Below are 10,666 nucleotides of genomic sequence, written 5' to 3' on the forward strand. Positions count from 1 at the left end.
GATGGACTTTTAGGTAGATAATTGCAGGACTTGGGGGCACTGATTTATTCTCATTTCCTTTTCCTGAAGATAACTGACATTTTGGCAGAAGAGTTGTCAGAATTTTTTATCTAAAATCCAATTTTCCCAGTTAAATTTAAATTTCAGACAAACAACAAATGTTTTTTATGTATGCCCCAAATTATCCATTCTTTATCTGAAATTCAAATTTGAATGGCCATCCTATATTTTAGCTGGTAACCTTACTCTACTGTTTCATCAGATATTTGGTCTATCACTTCCTGTGTGCTCATCCACCACACTACACCAAGTAAACACCTGCTCCATGTTCACCTTTTCTCCCTGCTTCTCAACTGGCATTCTGCTCACCTGTTCTGGCTCTGATAGCTGATCCTAGTCCCATGGAATTAGGATGCACAGACACAGTGTTAGTCAATCTTTTTCACTTTCATTATTGCCCACAAAGAGTCTTTTTAGACAATCTTTTTATCCTAATTGCTCCCCCACCCTTGAAATTTTAATACCAGGGATAAACCACATATCTGCTTATATCCTGTGGCCCTGTGTAAGGCCACAAACCATAGAAATAGTCATTAATTTTTGTTCCCCAAGAACCAACTACTGTCTTTCTGGAGGAGATATTTCCTATTTGAGAATGCATACTCAAACCCCAGAAGATAGGTGCTGCTCTGTGCTGAGTGAATCTAGCTCAACATTAAGTAATTCAAATACCTACTGCAGAAACAAAGGGCACTTATCTCATGTCTCATCTATATTGGAATTTTAAAAAAGCACAGCTACACTTTGTGGAGCAATTTATACAAATGCCATATGTAACCAGAAGCCTCCCTAAGAGGCCATTCCTCTCAGATGTAAAGGCCCATCTACTGGTGTTTTGACTTAAAAATCTACGTATTTGAACATCCTAGTCTTATAAATTAAAAACTTCTTTGGAAACTGTTCAAAATTGAAATTGTTTTTATTGAATTTGCTTATTTTAATGGTTCAGCAGCTGAAAAAAAAACTTGCATTATAAAAATAAACAGTTTATATGGGTGACATTTTTTTCATATTTCATTATCACCAGTGACACATGTATTAATCAGCTTGCCATATGTTGGCACAGCTGTGATAAGCTGGTCCAAATCTCTACAGCTATTTTTTCTCTGCTCAGATATATTTTTCAAAGTGGGAGTAGAGTGCCATTGTGCTCTCTGTTAGGGCATGGTATGGCATCAGCATATGTTCTCTAACATTTTTTGGCAAGACTGGCAGCGCATATTTATTTATTTATGTGGGACTTTTGATTAGTTGTCCTTTTTTCCAGGTTGTGGCAGGATTCAATGGTCTGCCTAAAATAGGCAGGGAAAATATTCTTTTTTTACATCATTGAATAACATTTAACAGCATAATTTCTCTTATAGACACATTATTTCTCTCATTTATTTCATATTCTTCTTTAGTTTTTGCTGATCTCTTACTTACAATCATTTCTTTGGGACTTCTCCTATAATAAATTCGAAATCCTTTCACACAACCTCCCAAATCCATACATCTATTTAATATAATCCATGAGAAACTTCTTTTTCTCCAGCCTCAGACAGGCAGCATCTGGAACTACTGGAACATATAACACCACATTCGATACCTCCATCTCAGCCCCTGGTAACCTGTTTTTGAGTAATTCAGCATGAATTTTCTTATTCTAATTATTTCATATCAATGAGACCACATATTATTTGTCCTTATGCGTCTAGTTTATTTTACTCAATGTGATGTCTTCCACGTTCATCCATATTGCCATACGTGTCAGAACTTCGTTCACTTTTTTACAAATGAATAATGTTTCATTTGTAATGTATATATCCCTTTTTGATTATTCATTCATCTGTTGATGGACACATGGATTGCTTTCATCTTTTGGCAAATGTGAATAATGCCTCTATGAATGTCAATGTGCAAATGTCTGTTCTAGACCCTGCTTTCAATTATTTTGGGTATATACTTAGAGGTAGAATTGCTTGGTCATCTGGTAATTCTTTACTTAACTTTCTGAGGGATCACCAAATTGTCTTCCACAGTGGCTGCACTATTTACATTCCCACCAACAAATAAATGAATATTCCTATTTCTTCACATCCACTCTAACATTAGTTATTTTACATTATTATACTATCCATTCTAGTGAGTGTTAGACAGTATCTTATTGGGGATTCGATTTGCATTTCCCTAATGGCTAATGATGTTAAGCACCTTTTCATGTGTTTATTGGTCCTTTGGAGAAATATCTATTTGAGCCATTCTATAATTTTTGAATAAAGCCATTTGTCTTTTTGTGGTTGAATTGTCTGATTTAAAAAAAAGTACATTTTGGATATTAAACCCTTATCAAATTTGTGGTTTCCAAACAGCTTCTCCCATTCAGTAGGGAGGCATTTGGTTACTGATTCAATCTCTACTTGTCTTTGGTTTTTGAAATCTTCTATTTCTTTTTGAGTTAGTTTGGGTAGTTGGGTATTTCTAGGAATTTGTCCATTTCATAGAGGTTGCCTAATTTGTTGATGTCTAGTTGCTCATAGTATTCTCTTATGATCCTTTTTATCTTTGTGGCATTGGCAGTAAAGTCTTTTCATTTTTAATTTTAGTTATTTGCATCCATTTTTTAAACTTTGTCAGGCTCACCATATATTTGTCAATTTGATTGATTTTTGAAAGAGTCAACTTTTGGTTTCATTGATTCTATAATTTTTAAAACCTCTATTCCATTCAAATCTGCTCTAACATTTCTTATTTCTTTCCTTCCACCCACTTTAGGTTTATTTATTTATTTATTTTTGTAGATCATCTAGTTTTGAAGTTAGGTCTATGATGTGAGATCTATCTTCTTTTTTTATGTAAGTATCTAGAATCATACATTTCCCTCTCAGCACTGCCCTTGATGCATCCCATAAGTTTTGTTACGCCATGCTTTTATTTTCATTCACCTCAAGACTTTTCCTAATTTCCTTTGTAATTTCTTCTTTGCCCTATTTGTTGTTGAAGAGTGTGTTGTTCAATATCCACATATTTATGGATTTTCCAGTTGTCCCACTGTTACTAATTTCTGACTTCATTCCATTGTGGTTGAGGGGGGAATAAATTTAATGATATATATATATATATCTCCAAAATTTTATATATACATCAAAATTATATATATATATATATATATATATATACATATAAATTTTTAAGTTATTGACATTTGTTTTGTGATCTAACATTTCATCTATCCTGGGGAATGATCCACATGCACTAGAGAAGACTGTATATTCTGCTACTATTGTGTGAAATATTCTCTATATGTCTGTTATATGTATTCACCTTATGGTACCTTAAGTCTTCTGTTTCTTTAGTGATCTTCCTTCTATAGTTTCTACCCATTATGGAAAGTAGCATATTGAAGTCTCCTACTATTAATGTAGAACCATCTATTTTTACTTTTCAAATCAATATTTGCTTCATGTATTTTTGAACTCTGTTGTTAAATGCATTTATATTTGCAGTTATTATTTCTTTCTTTTGAATTAGCCGTTTATTAGTATATTGTATTCTTCTTTGTTTCTCACAGAAGCTTTGACTTTAAGTTTATTTTATGTTGGCCACTATTATGACCCTAAGGATGTTAAAGTAAAACGAGAGAGAGACTGAGATCAGGGGGTCTGAAACTTTAGCAGTAAAGACAACAGACAACTTTATTCTTAACTAGTTCATGCTTATATACTGCAGGGTTTATGTGACTAAAAGCATGCATACATTTCATGATAAAACAGAGTGGCTACTTTTCAGTATATTACTCCCTAGTTATAAGAAATAGCTAACAAGACCTTAGGGTTTAAGAAAAACCAAACATTCTCTCCCTCCCAGGCTGTCCTTCAGTTAAGCAGATAACAGTCTCCACAGTTTACTGTCGACGCCACTCTGAAGCCAGTTGCTCCCAATAAATTCCGCAGGTTTTCTATTAACCCTTGGCTCCTACAATTTTATTTATTTTTTAAAGTCCCTGAATTGTCTGTTCCTTGCATTTATATCCACCTAGTAATATGACAAAGATTCCTTGAGTGCCAACAATAATAAAACAAAACAACAAACAAACAAAAAACAAGATATAAACTCCTTTCACAGTCTTTCCTAGTTGACTTTGTATTGGCTCTCTTTTAGAGTTTAGCCACCCAATCAAGAAGATCTGTCCAAGGCAAATGCAATGTACATGGACCTTTCAGTGTTTTCTGAGCAGAATCTTGTCCTGATCTGTTTTTATGGATTTATGAATTTCTTCTTTAAAATAATTTAAATACCCATCTAATCCCTATGAAATAGACAGTCTCCCCATCCTGAGTGCTCCATTGTTTGTTTTAAAGCAGGGAATCTTTTGCCCTGGAAATCTTTGTCCTAACTGATATTTATACTGCTTTAGCTATCAACAAGTTGCTTCTGCCTACAGGGTAAATTATGGGATAGTAAGCATGGAAGAAGTTCCTGCTTCAATCTATTAGCCTTTGCCATGGGACAGATTGTTACTGACGTACAGGTTCCCCAGTATAGGCACACGGCTGTTCTGTTCTCTCTGGAACAAGATCAGGGACCCACAATGAGAGTACAGTTGGGCTCCATGCCATGCCAGGGAAGGGGAGAAGGGACCAGCAAGTGTGCCACTAAATTTTCCTACCAAATTTTAAAGCTGCTTTTTTTTTTTCTGGATTTAATTCTTACCCAATTACTTCAACAATTTTACTCTCTTCTGGAGTTCTAAGGAAAATATATCTTCCAGTTTTTGTCAGTTGTTCAAAGATTTTTTGGGAAAAGAGCACCTTTAAGCATCCTATGCCACCATTTTGGTTGACCAGAAGTCTCAAAATATTTTTTGAAAAAGCCTATATTTGTAATCTTTGATCATTTTAGAGGTGTATATATGCCTACCATGGTCTATTTCAAACTATCAATGTTTGAAAAATCCACTGGCAATATTCCTGAAATAGTGGAATTCATTTATTGGAAAGCAGTATAAATAGCTTCAGCACATTACTGAATGCTGACCATTTAATGCCTAGCTGAACTCTTGGCTATTAAAAGATCCTGTCAAGTCTTTGAAGATATATCTTGAAAGGATTTTTATTAATATCTAAACCTGGGAACATTACTCATTGCCAGTCACTGTCCAGTTCTAGGAAAAAAGAAAGATATATATGGAAAGCTTCACATTTATTGTGATCTCTTTAAACTCTTTAGCCTTTACTTCAGGATTTATCCTAGAATTGGATTGAGACTTAGACTGCAGGTGGTCAAACAACCTCAACAACAGAAGGAAGAAATATTTGGGGCAAGGACCTCATTACCCAATTTTCCCTATGTAAAAATGCTAAATCTATCTATCTATATTATCTATCAATCTATCTATCTATCATCTATCTATCTATCTATCTATCTATCAATCATCTATCTATCTATCTATTATAGTTATCTAATGTCATCTATCTCTATTGATACATAATGCATTTATCTTGAATATTCATAATTATTTCTCTTAATGCATGATAATGTCAATATTAGTACATATCACAAATGTACAATGAAGTCATAATAGCAAGTTTACTCAATACTTTAAATTTCCATGTTTTACAGAGATACACAAATTAGAGATACTGACTTAAAAAATTCAGATATTGTTTATCAAATATAAGACCTAGGTTAATATATGTACCTGTCATATATTTTAATTTATTTGATTACTTCATTATTAAAGATGGATAGAGGGTAAGAGAATATGGAGGGTTGATAAAGGTTGCATGTTAAAAAAAATCAAACCTGTTGGTTTATAAAAGTGTGGGAAAATCTATGGGTTTTAATCACCTCTATGATTCATGTCCCTACGACAATGGATAATCAAGAGTTGACTACATTCTAATTAGAACTGAAGTTGAAGAACACATCAAATAATTCACAATTTATATTATAATATAGCTCATCAACCCACTAAATATATATTAACAGGGCATTCAAAACTATGCATTTGACATTTCAAAGGAAACTTCCCACATCTGGAGTTATTTGGTATAAAATTATTTAGTGCCCTCTCTGTTTTTAAACTATTTGGGGGGAAGTTCTACTTTGCATAATAGTGCAATCAGCCCTTGAGTGGAAAATGTTAATGCAGTGGAGGGGGGTAATCTTCATCTCTGGGCTATTCTAAAGAAAATCATACAATCAAGAAATGAATAGAGAAACCAAATTTTGAGGTAATTAGTCATAAGAATAAATGAATGCTGATAATTTTGAGATTATTCAAAAATTATAAGTTTAACTAACATTTGGTTTTGAAATTTTCACTTTTCTATAAAGTAGAATGTCACTTAACTTGTGTTATGAAATTTTATTTTGTTATGAAATGTCACTTTCATGATATAATAATGACAATAGGTCAATGTAGTTGGAAGTAATTCTATCTACTTGATTTTTCATGCCACAAAATGTTCTCTGGTTTACCTGAATTTAGAAATAGCATTTAATTATCATGCACTTCTGAGAAGAGCAGCTGAAAGAAGTCTGGGATTGTCTATATTTGTTCTAGTTCTATAAGGCAGTAAATGGGCAACTTCTGGAAACTCTAGGCATGATGCTAAATCAAAGCAACATTGAAAATGCATTATTAGATTATTTGGAGGAACACAGGGAAAGGTATATTTAAGAAGTAGCTGGAGACAAATATTTACAAACCTAACTCATCTTATTTTTTAAAATAGCACTCGAATAATCAATTGAAGTAGTTAGTCAAATAAGAATAGATGGTACAGTAATTAGATGTTAGAAATGTTATATATTTATTTCAAGTTATTAATACACTTCTTACAAATATAATTGAGATAAATGTGAACCCAAATTATTGTCACACTTATCAAGTTCATTTTCTGTTCTATATATTTTATATGGCATTGAATCCAAATATCACTCCTAAGATGAAAAATATTACCACTTATCCTCATTTTAAAGATTGAAAACTGAGGTTTAGAGTTAGAAAATAATCTGCTAAAGATAAATTAGCTAAACCCTGAAAGTCTGCCATGAAAAGCAGTGCTATAAGCCTGAGGGCTGTTCTGGTGAGAAAAAGACTTACCTGAGAAAAGCTGCTTTTACATCTTTGAAGGGCTATCTAAGAATGGTGGAGAAAACTTCACATGCCTTTTACCTCAAAAATCACAAGAATGAGCACATGAAAATAAAAAGCAAAGGAGTCATAAAATACATTTTCCTTGTTCATGCTATCCAACTATGAAACGAGCTTCCTTTCAAAGTAATGAACTCCTTACCCTTAGAATTATTAAAAAGGATATTTTTTATATTCATCCGAAATATTGTATCCATTCTTTCTTCATTAAGAAGACACCCATTTATTTCTCTCTGTAGAAAACATTCACTTCAACTCATTCCTTAAATTTTTAAATCTCTGTTGTTAGGACAATAATTCGTTCATTTCCATTTTTCTCCCAAGAGCTAATGGCATTAATGAAACATAAATGTGAAGATATGCCCACAAATAAAATAGCGAAGGTAAACCTTACCTCTGATTACTTGATTTACAGAATTCTAAGCAACAGAAAGCAACAATATTTTTCTTAGCTACCACATCTTTTAGCCTTAAAATTTTCAGTTGTTATTTACTCTACTAAGAGTATTGGTTTTGAGTCATTTCATTTATCATTGAATTTCAGGATTTTTCTCTATTTCGTTATGAATATTGATTAATGGGTGAATTATGTAACATAAAAGACAAAAATATAACGAATGAAATTTCTACAAAATGCCACAAAACGTATCATTCTGAATCATTTTTATTTCACTTAGCATAATTTGATTGGATCAAAGGCTGATATGTAAATCTCTTGTCACTTAAACAACAGATTTCAATGAATATAATATCATTTGATAAACTGGAACTGTTCTATTTCTTAGTCTCATTAGAGTTCTACTGGTGAAATGATTTTTGTCCATTGCTATATACTTACATGTTGCTTTACCTCACAGTTTTTCAAAGGAAATGTTTCATAATATGTTTCCTCTAGGTTTGACTCTACATATTCACTTTACAGACTCTTATTTGCATCTAACACAGAATGCTTTTTAGAAATGTTATTATTTATCTTTCCAGGGAATAATTTCTGTGGCAGCTTTTTTTTAAAAGTAAGTGTCTAACCTTTATGTGTGACCCTATCAAGGGTACACAGGCTGTGAAATTTCTCTTAGTAGTGATGCTATAAACAAACAAAACAACAACAACAAAAAAAACAGATAAATTGTTGCCATCAAAATTGTTGAAAATGCTGGAAATGATAGATTACATCGATCCATTAAAGCAAATTCTTATAACTGGTAATTATTACGTTAGCAAAATTAGATAGGTAGGCATGTCAGGGCATTTACTGATAATGCTTACTCTTCTTTACATTCTGACAAGGTCATAACCTTTTCTGATAAATACACCCAGCTCAGGTATGTGATTCTTGGCAACAATAAACTACAGCTAGAGGTGTAGATCTCATGTACTTAGAGATTTTGTTGCTGTTTCCTTGTTTCTTTCTTTTGTCTTTCAGTATGTTTGTGTGTTTGTTTTTTCAAGCTATTCCTATAGGGAGTCATTAGTTTTTACCACATTGAAAGATCTGCACCATATCTATTTCAGGGGAAACTTTAGAAACGGTTATAATTTATTATGGCATGTCTTTAACTGTATATCATGGCCATTTTTGGTGTTGGCTGAAAATGAAGACTTAGGACTCGCTGCATATCTGTTGAATCCATGTCTCGGGGTTGGAGCACCACAACCTGTATGAACATGCAAATCAGGTAATTTTTCTTCATTGTAAAATTTGGAAAGCACAGCTATTTTAAAAACTTATTCTCTTGTTGCATACATGAGTGCAACACACACTTTATAAAACTGAAAGTTTCGTTCATTATTTATATTTATATTGCCTGATATGTTGCTATGCTTGCAAATGCACCTTGATTTTCTATCTGATTTTTATTTTTAATTTAAACTCTGTGATTAGCAAATTGACAGATTTAATATTAAAATAAATATGTATAAATTGTCATGTTCACTATAACAATTTATTACGGATAATAGCAAATGAAAATTATTTTAGTGAGAGAAAAAGATTTCATTCATACACAATGTAAGTGAAAACATTTAGACTTTCATAGTCTAAAATGTGAGTCAAATTTTTTAATGTTGAAATATTTTTTTCACAAATTCTTGTTATATTGCCAAGTAAGGCATTTTACCTCACTTGTGTGCCAATTTTCCTATTCCCATCTATCAAGAGGAATGCCCAGACTATATTTCAATTGGAAAATTTGTATATGATTGAATGCATCAGGATAAAAATGTGCACACAAAAATTAGAAATAATACATTGGCCTTTTAAACTATGGGTCCCTGGAATATATAGAAAATAAATATTTTCCTGTTTAGCTCCCTGCTTCTTTGTGCCTTTCTACAGAGAGTGCTACCAATTCAAGATTAGTGTGCTTCCTGCAATGCTCCATTCCTTGAAAGAATTACATCAGAGCCAAACATACCAAAATCTCCAGATTTTTCTTCGAGCTTTACACAAATCCAGATACTTGCAAATTTTATCTACTGAGAAAAGGTTAAAGAGTATAAGATTCACATGTACAAATTATGGCCAGCCCCCATCCCCCCTTCAGAAAAGGACTGCTGAATGAAGAAAATAATTTGATTTTGTGATAAACAAAAAGGATATTATCACCTAAAACAGGATTAGATAAGAAACAGGTACAAAAGAAAGTCCCCAGGGTCATCTATGATATCTGAAAATGAAATGAGAGCAAAAGGCTCCTATATGTGTGATTGATATACAAGGGGTTCAGGCATTTCGTTAGGAGAAAAAATATATTAAAAGCCGATGGAGGAAAGTCATTGTATTTAAGTCGCTGCCAATCGGATCATTTTACACTCAATTATAATCAAAAGAAGTGATGCTAGAAAATCCTGCAATCATGTGAACAACTTGAACTAAATGAATAAAAAAAATATTTGTTGTCTGGTTATCCTTATTTCAAAACTGCTATTAGTGCTTAATTATCAACTATAGACTCGGCATTCCCACAGGTATATTTAGTATTTCTCTAATCACTTATTCCACGGTTAGTAACAAAGGCATGGCCTCTAAAATTGTACTGCTACTTTTTTTTTCTTTTGTTCATACATCCTTATAAGCCCTCAAATAACGCAAGGCCTCAAAACCTTAGTACAAGAAAATAGTACAAACTTAGAATTGTTTATCTCCACAAAATCTTTAGTAAAAGGTGAAAGATTTATACGATCTGAAGAGAAACCAGAGTATGTATTGCTACTGTTTTAAAAGATTAACATTAAGACTGTTGTTTTATTGCAAAGTAAATCAATACATATTGTATATATGCATGTGTGCATAGATATGTGCGGGCGTGGGTGTTTTAGGAGTATGTTTGCCTTATCATTTTTTTTTTTTTTAACTCACATGGTTCCATGTAGCTCAAACTATCCAGAATCAGAAAGTAGTTGCTGCTGGCTATGCTTGGCTGCTTCTAAAGTTGTTTATGCTTCTGTATTCACTGTACTAAACCA

At 32.6% G+C, this 10,666-nt stretch overlaps 1 non-coding gene across 1 annotated transcript; it reads right to left on the reverse strand.

Moving 5' to 3' along the window:
• Positions 1-10,288: 10,288 nt before the first annotated feature.
• Positions 10,289-10,403, reverse strand: LOC143681759 (U5 spliceosomal RNA). Its single transcript, XR_013174820.1, has one exon. It is a non-coding gene; the product is annotated as a U5 spliceosomal RNA (small nuclear RNA).
• Between the last annotated feature and the right edge of the window lie 263 nt (positions 10,404-10,666).

This window comes from Tamandua tetradactyla, chromosome 4, assembly GCF_023851605.1.
Source record: "Tamandua tetradactyla isolate mTamTet1 chromosome 4, mTamTet1.pri, whole genome shotgun sequence".
Taxonomy (NCBI): domain Eukaryota; kingdom Metazoa; phylum Chordata; class Mammalia; order Pilosa; family Myrmecophagidae; genus Tamandua; species Tamandua tetradactyla.